Source organism: Lissotriton vulgaris, chromosome 3_1 (genome assembly GCF_964263255.1).
Source record: "Lissotriton vulgaris chromosome 3_1, aLisVul1.2, whole genome shotgun sequence".
NCBI lineage: Eukaryota > Metazoa > Chordata > Amphibia > Caudata > Salamandridae > Lissotriton > Lissotriton vulgaris.
The window spans coordinates 1,891,840,138-1,891,855,183 of NC_141689.1; the positions used below are offsets into that span (position 1 = coordinate 1,891,840,138).

Below are 15,046 nucleotides of genomic sequence, written 5' to 3' on the forward strand. Positions count from 1 at the left end.
ATCAAAAGTCCACTTCCCAACCTCTACATAAACACGAGTTGAGGGCATATATATTTTTGGTATTCATTTGGCTCTACCTTGCAGTGGTTGTTGACGAACCACGATTGGGTCAACGGCAAACCTCTCTCCCTTCCCCAACCAGATCTCACAGTTGTGACAGATGTGTCACTTCTGGGATGGGGTGGCCATCTGTGAGAGGTGGAGATCCGGGACACTGGTCTCCGGTGAAGTCGGGGTTCCACATAAATTTGTTGGCGCTCCAAGCGATTCAATTGGCATTGAAAGCATTTCTTCCCTCTGTGCAGGTGTTCACAGACCACACGACCGCCATATGATACTGCAACAAGCAGGGTGGGGTGGGGTCATGGACCCTTTGTCGAGAAGCCCTGCGTCTCTGGACATGGCTGGAACAGCAGGGCATACACCTGGCAGGTTCTCTGAACGCCAGAGCAGACTAACTCAGCCATTGATGGCTAGTGGATAACTAATAGCATCTTCAGTCGGAGGTGGTGCAAGGTCTTTTTGCAGCAGTGGGGAGAACCTTGGTTAGATTTTTTCATCTCCGACAAGAACACGCAGTGTCAGCAGTACTGCATGCTGGAGTACCCAAGGCAGCTATCGCTTGGCCATGCTTTTCATCAGTGTGGAGCTCAGGCCTGCTGTACACCTTTCCTCCCATCCCACTCCTGCCCAGAGTTCTGAAGAAGATTAGGAGTGAACGGGCATAAGTCATTCTTGTGGCTATGTACTGGGAGAGGAGAGTCTGGTATCCAGAGCTTCTGAAGATGAGCATCGATCCTCCAATCAGGCTGCTCCTTCGGGAGGATCTTCAGTGGCAGCAGCAGGGGAGGGTTCTCCACCCAAACCTGTCAACTCTGCGCCTCCATGCGTGGAGATTGAGCGGTGGCAGTTGATGGCTTTTGACCTTCCTCCCGAACTATGTTATGTTATTTTGGCTGCCATCAGCCCTCCACTAAGACGGTATACGCCTGCCGTTGGCAGAAATTTGTATTATATTGTACAGAAAAGTCTATTGGCCCTCTTTCTGCTTCTCTTTCCATGGTTCTTTTATTCATTTTAACCATTGCCCAGCAGGGCTCTGCTTTGGGAACGCTTATGGGTTACCTTACTGCTCTGTCTGCTTTTTTGCAGCTACCTGACCAGCCCCTTCTTTAAGTCTCCAAATGTACATAGGTTTCTAAAAGGGCTGGCTAACTTTTTTCCACCCACACCCTTTCTTATGCCACAGTGGGACCTAAATTTAGTCCCCACCGATCTAATGTGTGCTCCTTTCAAGCCTTTACATAACTGTCCCCTCCGGCTGCTGACCATCAAGACAGCCTTTTTAGTGGCGATTACATTTGCCTGGAGGGTGAGTGAGTTGCAGTCGTGATCTTGCATGCCTCCCTACCTGATGTCTTTTCCAGACAAAGTGGTGCTTTGGACAATCCATCACTCTGCCCACCTATTTGACTCTTGTACTGATCTGTTACCTCATTCCCCTCAAATTGTAAAGCGCTCTGATATCCTTTGGGATTAAGTTTGCGCTATATACAACTTTATAAATAAATAAATAAATACATATATAAATAAGGTCCAAACGAAGGCCAAAACACCTCATCTGAGGGTATAATGGCAGAAATATGTTGACCTTCCGTGTTGACACACCTCAGCAGGTTTAATTCACTCCTGCAGTGTCCCTTGTTTTAATACTGACCCATGGGCACACGAATAAAGGTGTAGGTTACCCTGCAGGCAGTTTTAAACCACCACATCACTTGTTGCATGTTCCGCTTACTTTGCTACCTTTCAGCTCATTGTAGGGCACCTACCATATCTATGTAAACATCTGTTGAGCTCCTCCTTTCTAGTGAAAAGGTTGTGTCCCGCATCATGACTAGATATCACGGTGCAAGGAGGTTCCCGATGATTAAGCATGCCACCTATGGTGGGTGAAATCCTCCTTAAAAAGGAATATCCCGGAGGGCGTGGCTAGCAGCCGATGATGGCGGCAGCAACCTAGAGAGGCTCCCGTAGCGAGGCGGTTTCCCGCATCAATCCGCATGCCTATCCGCTCACTGCTCAGTCCGAAGAGGGTGTCCTGGGTGCGGTGACCGAACGGCACCAGCACAGAAAATTTGGGAGCGCTTGGACCCCGGTATCGGGACGAAACTTCATCTACGTCCCTCGCGGAAGACAGGCCTGGTAACACGAGGCGAGCATCGGTGTCGAGTGAATCCTAGGGCCGGGCGGAAGTTCACCCTCCCCGGCGCAACCATCCGGAAGTAGCCGACGACGCCATCGCTCGACGTTATTGGCTGGCGATCCTCCCCGCCGAACGCTCCATCCTTCACGCTGTGTACCCGGTGGCGCTAGGCAGCTGTGCCCCTTGGCTGCGCTCGACACACGCCGGAGGACCTGTGCAGCACCAGTCGCCATTTTGCTTGACTTAGCCGAGGCTGCCACAGCTCAGCGGCAGCCTCTGGCCCGCACCCATTCTGGGACCCCTGCATACCCTTCCCTCCAGCGGACAGCTGCGGGCGTCCGGCCCGCTCCATTATAAACTTTGTCTCACTGGACAGCAATGGCGGGGAAGGGACAGCGGCAGACCGCTGCTCAGGCGAAGCTAGGGAAATATGCCTACGATAACCAGACATCCACCCAACCTGAGCAGCGCAAATCACTGGGGAAGGGCGCTGACAACGACGGTGCTAAAAAAGCCACGCTGGACGATGTACTAAGAGCGCTGGAACAGGTACAGGCCACGGTGGGCTCGACCGCGGCGGATGTTACCCTTATTAGAGCCGACCTCCAGAAAATGAGCGAAAGAGTGAAGCAGGTGGAGGTGGTGACTAAATCTTTAATAGAAGACGTTTACGACCTACAAGTGGCAATGGAGAGGCTGCAGGCGGACAATAAACTTCTAAAAAGTAAGCTGGATGACCAGGAGGGGCGTTCCAGACGCAACAACGTCCGTATCTTGGGGGTTCCGGAGTCTGAAAAGAAGGGGGCCATGGATTTATATGTTGAAGACCTTATAAAGTCTAAACTGGCCCCGAAGGGACTGTCCAACTTTTTTACAGTGGAACGGGCCCACCGGGTCCCGGGAGGGACGCCTACCCCGGGGGCCGCCCCGCGCCCCATCCTGGCGAGACTCTTCAACTTTAGAGACCGCGATGCGGTCCTCCAAGCAGCCAGGGTGGCACCGCCCATCCAAATCCAAAATTCACGGATCTCTTTCTTTCCTGACTACACGGCGGAAGTCACCCGTAAGAGGAGAACATTCCTAGAGGTTAAGAAGTCACTTCGCGACCAAGACCTGCCGTACTCCATGTTGTTTCCGGCCCGGCTGAGAGTGGTGGCGGACAAGAAGGTCTGGTTCTTTGACTCAGCGGAGAATGCCAGGGAATGGCTGGATGGCTGGCGCACTGTGGACCGCACCTCCAACCGCCGACGCAACAGGACGGGAGAGGAGAGCCGGCAGGGCTCGCGTTCTCCAACCAGGAACAGCGCGAATGGATCACCGTCACAGGACCACTTGGGAGCTGCTGGAGGCGAATGATACGGCCACGAGGGACTAACAAGTTAAACCTGAACTCTACTCCCACTCTGATTATTCACCGAGTCGTTCATGGACGCTGGCCCGGACGACCCGAGGACTGCAAAGGGACCGCCTGCTTTGGGGGACACTCTCCCCTGACATGCAAGTACTCTGTTTCTGACATGGGATAAGCGCTCTGCTAAGTTGGGGTGGCGGGCAGTTTTGAGTCCGTTTGGCAGGGAGGCAGGGTGGGGGGAGTTGGGGGGGGGGATTTGTTTGTTTTTACGGGAGATTCATGATATCGATCACAAAACGTAAAATGTACTGTGCTGTTCACTGGAACAATGCTGGGGAGGTGGGGTCTGTGCCGATGGTTTCTGTCTCTAAGTTTCGATGGTGGTGGATGTACAACCTAACGTGATGCAGGCGGGAGAGACGCGATTGGGCGGCTCCTCCCTCAGGCTTCTGGCCTGGAATGTGCGCGGTCTGGGTGATAGAGTGAAGCGCGGCCTTGTTTTGTCAGAGGTTAAGCGTCATAAACCTGACCTCGTACTCCTCCAAGAGACCCATCTAATGGGTAACGCCACTAAGGCCCTGGACAGACGGGGGTATACAATGTTGACCCACTCAGAATTCTCCACTGGGTCCCGGGGTACGGGTATCCTGCTCAAGAAGTCCTCCACTTTTATCACCCTTAGCACAAAAACTGATACACAGGGCTGTTTCGCGGCAGTGATTGGTCAATGGGAAGGGCGCCCCCTGATTATAGTTTCAGTCTACATCCCGCCGTCATTGCACTCAGTGATGCTGCCAGCCCTGGGCGAATTCTTACTATCCCTCCCAGAGGGAGACACCCTGCTAGGCGGGGACTTTAATGCCCCTGCTGACCCACAACTCGACAGGTTCCCAGCGACCGCCCTCCCCAGGGGTCCTTCCTGATTTCAGCGCTTCCTTGAGGCACTGGGGCTGATAGACGTATGGCGACACGTCCACCCAACACTGCGACAGTACACGTTCCACTCCACCGTCCATAATAGTCTGTCCCGCATTGACCACTTCCTGGCGTTAGGGGATGGGTTACAGCGCGTCGAAGAGGTGCTCATACACCCTAGGGGCATCTCGGATCACTCCCCACTAACTCTCACCATTACTTCACAAACACGAACACGCCACCGCGTCTTTCCGATGCACGCCTCTTATCTTAAGGTCCCTAAGGTCAGGAAGGCCCTGCAGACTGCCACGACACATTACTTCATGGAGAATGAGCCTACCGCAGCCTCGGCTGAGGTACTATGGGAGGCCTATAAGACCGTCCTGAGGGGACAAGCCATAAGCTCTATAACATCACATAGACGAGAACAGGCGGCTGAACACTCGGCGCTTGAGCTCCGACTGCGCGAAACAACCACTGCCCACGAAGCGGACCCCACTGATGACACATTGCATGCGCTCGCGCTGGCCCAGCGCCTCTATACAGACCACGCTCGGCACATTACACAAGGTCACATCACAGACACACAAAATCGAATATATGATGTGGGGGACAAGGCGGGGAAAATGTTGGCTTGGCTCGACAAAAGAGGGGGTAGCGTCAAGGGGATCCAACAGGTTAAAGACGAAAAGGGAAATAGCCAAACTGACCCAGCTCGAATAGTGGAGGCACTGGCTGCCCACTTTGAGAAAGTCTACACCCCGGAACGGGACGTCACTGCGATTGCGGCCCAAAGCGCACTGTATGACTTGACCATCCCGGCACTGCTACCGGAAGCGGCAGCTGAGCTTGAGGCGCAATTTACTGCTGACGAACTGCGGATCACCATTGGGGCCCTCCATACGGGTAAAGCGCTTGGGCCGAACGGCATTCCAATCGAGTGGTTTCAAGACCGCGCTGATGTTCTTAGCCCATGTTTGCTCCGAATGTACGAGGAATGCCGTGCTACGGGGGTGCTCCCGCTGGACCAACGAACGGCCACGATCGTGGCTATTCCTAAGCCTGGTAAGCCCCCGGAGAAATGCTCCTCGTACCGCCCTATATCCTTACTTAACGCGGAAAGCAAAATTCTAGCGAAGCTTCTGGCGAATCGTCTCATGCCCCACCTATCTGACCTTATTCACCCAGACCAGTCGGGGTTCATGCCCCACAGGAACACCTCACTCAATCTACGACGGGTGCATGGGGTGTTGGCTAAAGCGGATGAAATAGGCGAATCCGCGGCCATTTTGGCCCTTGATGCAAAGATGGCCTTTGACATGGTGGAGTGGGCATATCTCTTTGAGGTTCTCCAATACATGGGTTTTGGTCCTGTCTTCATCTCCTGGATCAAACTGCTATACACCATGCCGGTAGCACATGTGGTGGCGAATGGCCACATTTCACACTCCTTCCCGCTCAGGCGCGGCACCCGACAAGGTTGCCCTCTTTCCCCCCTGCTATTTGCGCTGTCGCTAGAGCCCTTAGCGATCCGCATCAGGACCACCCCCTTGCTTCAAGGGATTAAATGGAGGGAGGGCTGGGAGGACCGCATATCGCTCTATGCGGATGATATGCTGGTCTATCTGACGGATCCTGATCACGGCATTCCGGCTCTCTTGCGCATTTGCAATGCCCACGGAGAGGTGTCGGGCTACACTATCAATTGGAGTAAATCCGAACTGTATGCCCTGACGGGCAGCCAACCAACGGTTGGTTCACACTGCCCTCTGCGACTGGCCGGTTCCTCATTTAAGTATCTCGGTATTCACGTCACGGGCGACCCGGCGGAATACGAAAGACTGAACCTAGCGCCACCGCTAGACCGCCTCAGGCGAGATGCAAGCTTCTGGGCAGGATTACCGCTGACGATGCTGGGGAAAGCAGCCCTGTTCAAGATGAAATCCCTGCCCCGCTTTCTATATATTCTGGACAATACCCCTTTTGCTGTGCCCCCTAGGTACTTCAAGAAGGTGGCGGAGGTGGTCTCTGGTCTGTTATGGAGTTACCGCCCGGCGCGGATAGCTCACGCCAAGCTCTGCAAGGGCTGGTACGAGGGTGGCATTGCACTTCCTAACCTCCACCTTTACTATTGGGCGGCCCAGCTTAGACCGATCAATCAATGGTTGAACGCATCGCAATCGGACCCAGCATTCCAGGCGGATCGGGCCCAGCTGGGGGCTGGTACCCTGCTGGCCCTGCTTTACGATAAACGAAAACTCAGGTCGCTGAAGGGGCCCACTAAGATCACAGTAGCCACCTGGCATGCAGCCACCGCTGCGCTAGGATGGAAAGATACTATCACCAAGCTCACCCCACTCTGGGACTCACGTGCTCTGGGCAACCTTCGGACCAGCAAGGGGTTCTCCCGCTGGGACGACATTGGCATTTCAACAGTGGGGGACATGTGGGACCGTGGGGCTATCATTACGTTTGACCGCCTGAAGGAACTCTATGACATGGGGCCACATGAAACCTACCGATATGTCCAAATCCGTCACGCTCTACTGGCGGTTATTCCGGTGGGGTCAACTCTCCCCGAGTCGTCCCCGCTAGAGGATCGCCTCTTGACTGACTACATGGTGGAAAAGGCCACCTCCCGGAAACTCCTTAATAATTCCCCAGACCCGCTAGTGCCTCTTAAGGAAAAATGGGAGCAGGACGTGGGGGAGATGGATGAACATGAATGGAATGAGGCACTGGCATCCCCTAAGGAAGCGGGCATATCCTCTAGAATGAGACTCATCCAACTCAAAGTTCTGCACAGAACATATTACACCAGGACATTGCTTCACCGCATACAGCGAGCCCCTGATCCCTTCGGCTTGCGGGGCTGCGGGGAGGAGGGCACACTCTTCCACACATTCTGGGACTGCTCAATTATACAAACCTATTGGCGTCAGGTCATGCGCACTGTATCACAGGTGCTGGAGGTCTCAGTGCTCCCTGAACCTCGTCGCTGCCTTCTCAATGTGTGGGAGCCAACTGACTTGTCTCGGCATGGCCGCCTCTGGGTAACGCTAGGAATGATGGTGGCCAAGAGGGATATCGCGCAGCGCTGGGGGGTGGCGGATCTACCGACGGCCTCACAATGGTGTGTTAATATGGACAGGGCCATGGTCACAGAACGGGCAGTGTATTTGGTGCCCGGCCAAGTGGAACAAAGTGTGGTCCCCATGGAACACGTACCGAGGCGAGATTTGTGATCCACTTCCTGAAGGTGACACACTAGAATCAGACGAAGAAGAATGAATGTGCGGGGGGGGCTGAGTGATGTGGGGGGCAGCACCGGGAGGGGGCGGGGTAACGGAAAGGGACGGCTCACACTTTACCTAGCATGACGAGCAACGTGCTGTTGGCTCTGACTCTGAAGTACGCTTCCACCTAACTGGCATTAAGTTTCTTGTATCGATTGTAATGTAATTTCCCGAAGTTTTGAATGTTCTTTCTTTAGGTATAAAACAGAAAATGAAAACCTCTTAATTCAGCATGGAACATTCGCATTTTTTCTTCACAATTTCTTTCTGGATCATTACCTTCACGTCCTCACGACCGCAGGTGCAATTGTATTGTAATGATGGATATTTTATTGCTTAACGCTTCCTTAGCGGCCGGCCCAGTTGGGTTGTAGGCGACAAGCTGTGTAACAACTGTGAAGGCTCAATAAAGGTTTTCACAAAAAAAAAAAAAAAAAAGGAATATCCCATCCCAGTTAAGTTACTTTTCATCTGTGATGTTTGGACTCAGGCCGTGAGTTGACGTTGTGTGATATATGCACCCTCATGCACCCAGAGGCACTCTGGGACTAAGATGAAAAATGTATGTCGCCAAACATAAGAACAAGTAGTAGCACTTGTGTAAGTTATGCTTCTGCTCCAAGTCAGTGGCATGGACTTGATTCTGCTCTTGAGGTCTTTCCCATGAGCAGTATACTTCTTCTTGGTCAAAGTCATCTGGTAAGTCCAAATCAAAGTCCAAACACTAACAGAAAAATAAAACAAAGCAGGACTTGACACATCTCACCACTCTATACAAAGAGAAGGCATGAGTGTGTCATGATGTGTGTTGTGACCCTCTTAAGTCCCCAGTTGCAGATCCGATCCCCCAACTAATCACACAGTTTCTCTGGTCATCAGTGATGCCACAGCAGATTGATGCATTCAAGGAGGCCGTTCTGCAGAAGTTTTGTGCTCTTCAAGCTCCCTCTGGTGTGCCTTCAGCTCTCAAGGAACTGCAGGGTTGCTGGCTTCGTTTTTGGTGCCATCTGACGCTTTGGCATTAGCTGCAAGCCCAATACTGAATCCTGTACAGGCTTCTACTCCAGTTCCAAAACTTTCGCTGGGCCCTTCAATGTCTGCGTCGGTATCAACACCATTGGCTCCAGAAGAGGGTCTAGTTCTGATTCTGATGTCAGACACAAAACTAACTTTGGCCCAATCTGAACCGACATGACGCTACTGGATTACAAAAGTGCAACTGCTACCATGGAGGACATGCCAGCAGAGGCTCTATTATTTTTTGGGCACTGATTCTGAACAAGGGACATCCCAGAATGGGGATGATGATGATGGTAGGTTGGGACACAGTATGGGGGTCCGGGCTTATTGGTTTGACCATGAACAATGGGGTATCCTTGCACAACGCACATCAATATGGAGAACTATAATTAAGTGTTCGAGGCATATGAGCTGCAGATTTTACACTTAGCATTAGATCGCCACCTGGTGTTGGGTCCGGGATGATTGCATGTTGTTGTCGTCTTGAAAGAAGTCTTTGTAGTCACGAGATAGGTGACTCCTCCCTTGGATGATAGTGCGCATGGGCATCGGCTCCATCCTTAGATAGTTTTTTCCGCCACTGGGTTCGGATGAAAGTTCTCTGCTCCGGCTTGAAATAGACTTTTCAAGCACTTCGAAGCGCAAAAAACAGCCTAAAAACTTACCAAACTACTTTCGATATCGACTAACATCGTTTCGACTCCATCAGCTCGATTCCAGTCGTCGGCGCGGGCCGTTGGGCCTATCCACGCCGTGAGGCCTACACCTCATGGAAAGGATCCCATTCAAGAGATGCCTCGGGTGTGGAGCAAAGTTTCCACACAGTGACCACCACAAGGTCTGCAACCTTTGCTTATCGCCAGAACACCACGAATCCAGCTGTACAGCCTGCGTGTCCTTTCGATCCAAGAAAACCTTCCGAGATCGGAGGGCCCGTCGACACAACATGCAGAGATCAGCTCCGGAACCGGTGGATATCTGAGACGAGGAGGTTCCGCTCGTTCCCGAAGAAGATTCAGATGATCTCCAGATCGTATTAGAGGCAGACGACTCAGATGACTCCATACCATCGGGTCAGCTCATGAGTACTACTGCCCATGCACCACACACAGCACCCAGATCGAAGGCAAAGGTCAACACTCCGCCTCCGGGGCCCAGTCGCGACCGAAAAACCACTTCGACAGCCCCGCCTTCGAGCCCGGCTCCGAAGAGAACAACTAAGCCTTCTGGTAGCTTGGTATCCAGCAAGCCGCACGTGACGATCCCACTAGCTCCCTTGGCATCGAAACCGAAAGAAGTTGTTGCGTGCTTATCTAGGTTCCTGATCGATACTGTGACCTTATGCCCCTATTCGGCTATAAATCCATTTATTCCCTATATTGGCATAACCGTTCAAGTGCGATTTTCTGAAAAGTCATCTCTGGCCTCACACGAACAGAGCCACATTCCAGCATGACTCTCTGCTACTTCCTTTGCGACCAATTAGTGCAATGACAGAGCAGCAGTCACTATCTGATATTCCTAGATAACACTCCGAGTTCTTCAACAAGATAAAAACTTAGCAAACCTGGAAATCCCCGCTTGCTATGTTTTGATTAGTAATGGAACTCTAATGAGCAACTGATAACTGTCACTTCCTAGTGACATCTTTAATTGACGTCTTATGTCCAGCAAACTTGCGTCAAACCCGGCACCTGTCAGGTATAAATATTACCAACGTTGCCTTAAGCAATGTGAGAGATACGAGCTGCGAGTTCGTTGCCTGTTGCTGATGCCAGCTGCCTGCATGACCCTGTGTTGGTAAAAACTAGCACTCTGTCGCTGCAGCCTGCTATCCTGTGGTGGTGAAGCTGCTGATTATCATTATCGCCGCTACAGCGCGACCTATGGTGCAGTACACTTGAGGAGCCGTGCAGCCGTCCTCTGCGAAGACATCCAGCCGATTCCAGCTGCCCGCGGACGCTGTCACCCCTCCTTCCTCGACGCGCTGAGAGAAGCCGCTGCATTTCTCGTGCAGAGAAATCCAGTCCCGGCGCTTCCGGTTTACCCTCGCGGGTGACTGGGATATCGAGAGAGACCCCTGAAGGAGATACCAATCCTCCATCATTCTATTCAGAGGTATGGTGTTGACTAAACCCTTAGACGAGAATTCTTGAAACAAACCTTGGCAAAACCAACTTAACTTAAGCTACTTACTTACTCCCCTTCTCACGTGTTAGGCTTAGGTCAGGCACACTGGGGTAGGCTTAGTTAGAAGCACCAGTTGAGTATGTTAGCCTAATGTATATATGACTGTATATATGTTTTATTACTTTTAAACCATTGTATGGCTAAGAAACCATATCCATGCTTTTACAGTTCTATTTCGCAATACTTATCTTACTGTACGTACTTTTTATAATAACAGTTATTGCAATTGTGGCAATACATTTCTCTTGTATGAGAAGAAAGACTGTTCAATAAATGTTAACCCTTTATTGATAAACGCCCGTCTCTCTATTCTCTACATACTGTGAAAGTAAACTGCACTAGACTGACTGAGTGAAATCTATGTCTATTGTTCACACGACCCTAGAGATCGACTCTTGATCTGAGGAGCAAAGTTGTCATGTTGCACGGTTGTTGGAAAACTGAATCCCTTCTTGTCTGTGCCAAGGAAGCTGATCACTTCCTATGCAGAGAAGAAAGTTTCCAGTGACCTCTGAGCTAGTTGGTAACACAACCCAATTAAGTTTAGCATAGTCAGTGGAGGCCTGGAATATAAGCAGTTCCACGTCGATACTACTGTTTGTTATTCCAATGCGCAGGGCCTAGTGGGAAACTAGGAACTACACTACATGGCGCCCTAACGTTTGGTAAGGCGATAAACTAACGCAAGACTTGTAGAGTAACTCAGTCGTGCATATTTCACACCCCTTTCTCCCGTAAATACTCCAATAGACGTCTGGAGTGGGTGAAAGGTTAAAATCCGCCCGACCTTAGTAGGAAGAGATTCCTATGTAAAGCTCTGGTTTATTCAACGTTGAAGGATACAGTGTTCCAAAATATTGTGCATCTAATTTTTGTCTCCTTGGAGACCTACTCTGCAAAAACTGCATTTATACAATGTCAGTAGAAAACAACGGCACCGCTGGGGCCGCAGCAGATGCGACTCAGCAAGGTCCTGAATACACAGACCCGGATGCTATTATCATCCCGGTCCAGTTAAGAAGATCTATAACTTTAAAACTTATAGAAAACGGACTGACACCTCAAGGTGGTACAGTAATTTTCGTGATAGAGGCTCACGAGTATCGGCAGACAGAGGTATTCTATTCATGGATAAACTTTCCAGCGGTAAACGCTATAACACAAGAGTTTCACTATTACAAAATAGAGGAACCTCCGGAAGAGTACGCTCCTTTCGAGGAGATTGAAATTCCTCTTAAATTTCAAGAGCACCTGCTCTGGTTTGATGGCGCCCTAAAACACAATGATCACATAACCAGGCTCGGTCCACTAGGTAGACCAGGAGCCACGTGGCCGGTTCTAGCCAGCTACACACCACATCCTGACATTGCAAGAATGTCTAGAGAAGAGCTGTTAGCACAGCTAAACACATTAATAAAAATACATAGGCAATCAGTCCAATATGTAATACGGACTGCAACAGTCCAGCCAGCTGTTAATTCACCACAGCTGACCCCTCATCAGGGGAACACAAATAAAATTACACCACAGAACATACAGTCATGTCTTGGTAAAACACCCGTAAAACGGGAACAAATTCCTTTCTGGTTAGCCCAGAAAATCACTCAAATAGAGGCAGTATTTCCTGATACTACCCCTATTGAGAAACACAGAATCTTGACCATCTGCCTTCCTATGGGAATCACACCACACGTGGAGGACTGTGACACTTGGGGTACAGTCTTTGCTTCCATTTACACAAAAACACACGGTGTTCCGTCTATGGCGGTAATACCAGAAGTGCTAAAACAGATTCAAAATGAATTCGGTCCAGAGCCCGCTTTAAATCTAGGTATGAAATTACTGAAAGATTTCAAGCAGGCTATATTATTAGCCAACATTAAAGGAGAAGCAGCATCTGTGGCGATCCGCCAGAAGTTGAAGGAAACAGATATAAAAGATCCTGTTGAACTAGCATAAATCATAGAAAAATGCTATGAAGAATTAGGTAGAGACAGCTTGGGTGGAAAACCAGTTAAGCCCCAACTGCTCGAAAATCCTGAAAAATTATTTATTAAAAATAATTTAAACACTCCTAAAAAGAGCTGGGATGGAAATAAACAATCCACTCCCAAGGAAAAAGTTTTCCAGTCCAGAGGAAGGTCTCCTCGACGGAGGGAAAGAACTCCGACTCGAGAACGCCAGTCTCCCCAACGGGAGCCCTCTGAGAAAAGATATAACCTTAGAAATAGGGATAATCTGAAAAAACCTGATAGATATCAAAGTATTGATACACGTCCCTCTCGATCTCTTCCACAGAATTCGGAAAGAAGAGGACGGTCAGACCCAGGAGAGCACACCAAGTCCAAAGACAAGGAACCTGCTCAAAATAAGAAATCTCAATTTCAGAAAAAGAAGGTAGCCAGTATTAGAGTAATCAACCATGCCGAGAATACTGAGGACACAGTTGAAAAACGGGGAGTGGGCATTGACAATGTTGGACAGTGCAGCAGAAATCAGTATAGCGCGCAAGATCTTGATGAGTCATCTGGAGACAGTGGACACGAATTAATACATTCAGGTTGAAACTGCCGACGCCAGACTTAGCGAGCCCCATAAAATATACGAAATAACATTGCGTATAGAGGGTGATAAGACTAGGAAAATTAAGGGTCTATTTTGGGATAAGCTCTCAAAAGGCTATGATATTCTGTTAGCTGAAAAAGATTGGCCCCCGGAGTTTGTCAGGGAGTGCCCTCGTGGCGAAGAAGTGATTATGCCTGCCTTCTCGAATCACATTCCGATTCATAAAAAATATACATATGCAAGGAAATGGGCAGTAGCCCAGGCACCTGAATTGTATAAAAATCATGTAGGATGGGATGAGGATTCACCGCCTCACAAAATCCAACTAAAAAATGAACCAACTGCCCAACGGCAGTATCCCATAAAGCAAGAAGCTAAAAAACAAGTCAGGGAGATCTTAGATCAACTTGAGTACCAGGGGGTGATTGAAACATGCACCTCTCAGATGAACAATCCTTTGTTTCCTGTCTCCAAGCCAGACAATTCATATTGTCTAGTTTTGGACTACAGACATCTTAATACATGTTGCAAAACTTTTGCAGTACAAAACTCGCATAGTGCAGCCCTAATGAATAACATAGTTAGGAAAAAATATAAAACGACATTAGACATTTCTAATGGTTTCTTTTGTCAAAACATTGCACCAGAAAGCAGATACTTGACCGCTTTCTCCGCATTTGGGTCACAGAAAAAATTCTGTCGACTCCCACAGGGGTTCAAGAACAGCCCAGGACTATTCTCAGCTAGGGTAACAGAGTTACTACAAATCTATGATGATGAAGCATTGTCTTACGTAGATGATATTTATCTCACAGACGACGACTTGGATACTCATTTGAAAAGAGTGAACACCATTATACTTGGGTTCGCAGCAGAGGGTTACAAATTCAACTTTAAAAAGTCCCGAATTGCCCATCTGACAGTACTATTTTTAGGGTACGAATTATCAAGTGAAGGGAAAAGCCTAGCGGACAACTTCTTAGAGAAGTGCGCTGTACTCCAAGCTCCAAAAACGCTGAAGAATTTACAATCAATACTAGGTTTTCTGAATTTCGGAAGAACTTACATCCTAAATTACGCAGAGAGGGTTAAACCTCTCTACGAACTAATAAAACCTGATTTAAAACAAATCAATTGGACTCAAAGACACACAGAAATTTTGAGATCACTGCAAACAGACATGTTAGCAAAAACAAAATTAGATACACGTGACAACACACGTGATCTTGTAATCCGAGTTATCCCAGGAAGATGCGGATTCACGTACCTAACCTCTAATGAGGGAGAAAAGGTACCAATAGCTTACAAATCACATTTGTACACAAAGGCTGAAATAAAATTCAGTTCAACGGAGAAAATTCTAACTGCGGTTCAGACTGCTGTAGCGAAAGAAAGGCCCCTAGCACAAGGTAAACGAATAATAATCGTAACACCCATACCGGCTTTAGAAGCGGTAACTAAAGCAAGCATTCCTAATGCTAAAGCTTTGCATCCGAGATGGAT

General features: G+C 49.4%; 1 protein-coding gene across 1 annotated transcript in view; it reads left to right on the plus strand.

The window, feature by feature from the left end:
• ETFDH (electron transfer flavoprotein dehydrogenase) overlaps positions 1 to 15,046 on the plus strand; it is a 412,507-nt gene that overhangs the window by 301,586 nt on the left and 95,875 nt on the right. The window lies entirely within an intron of this gene.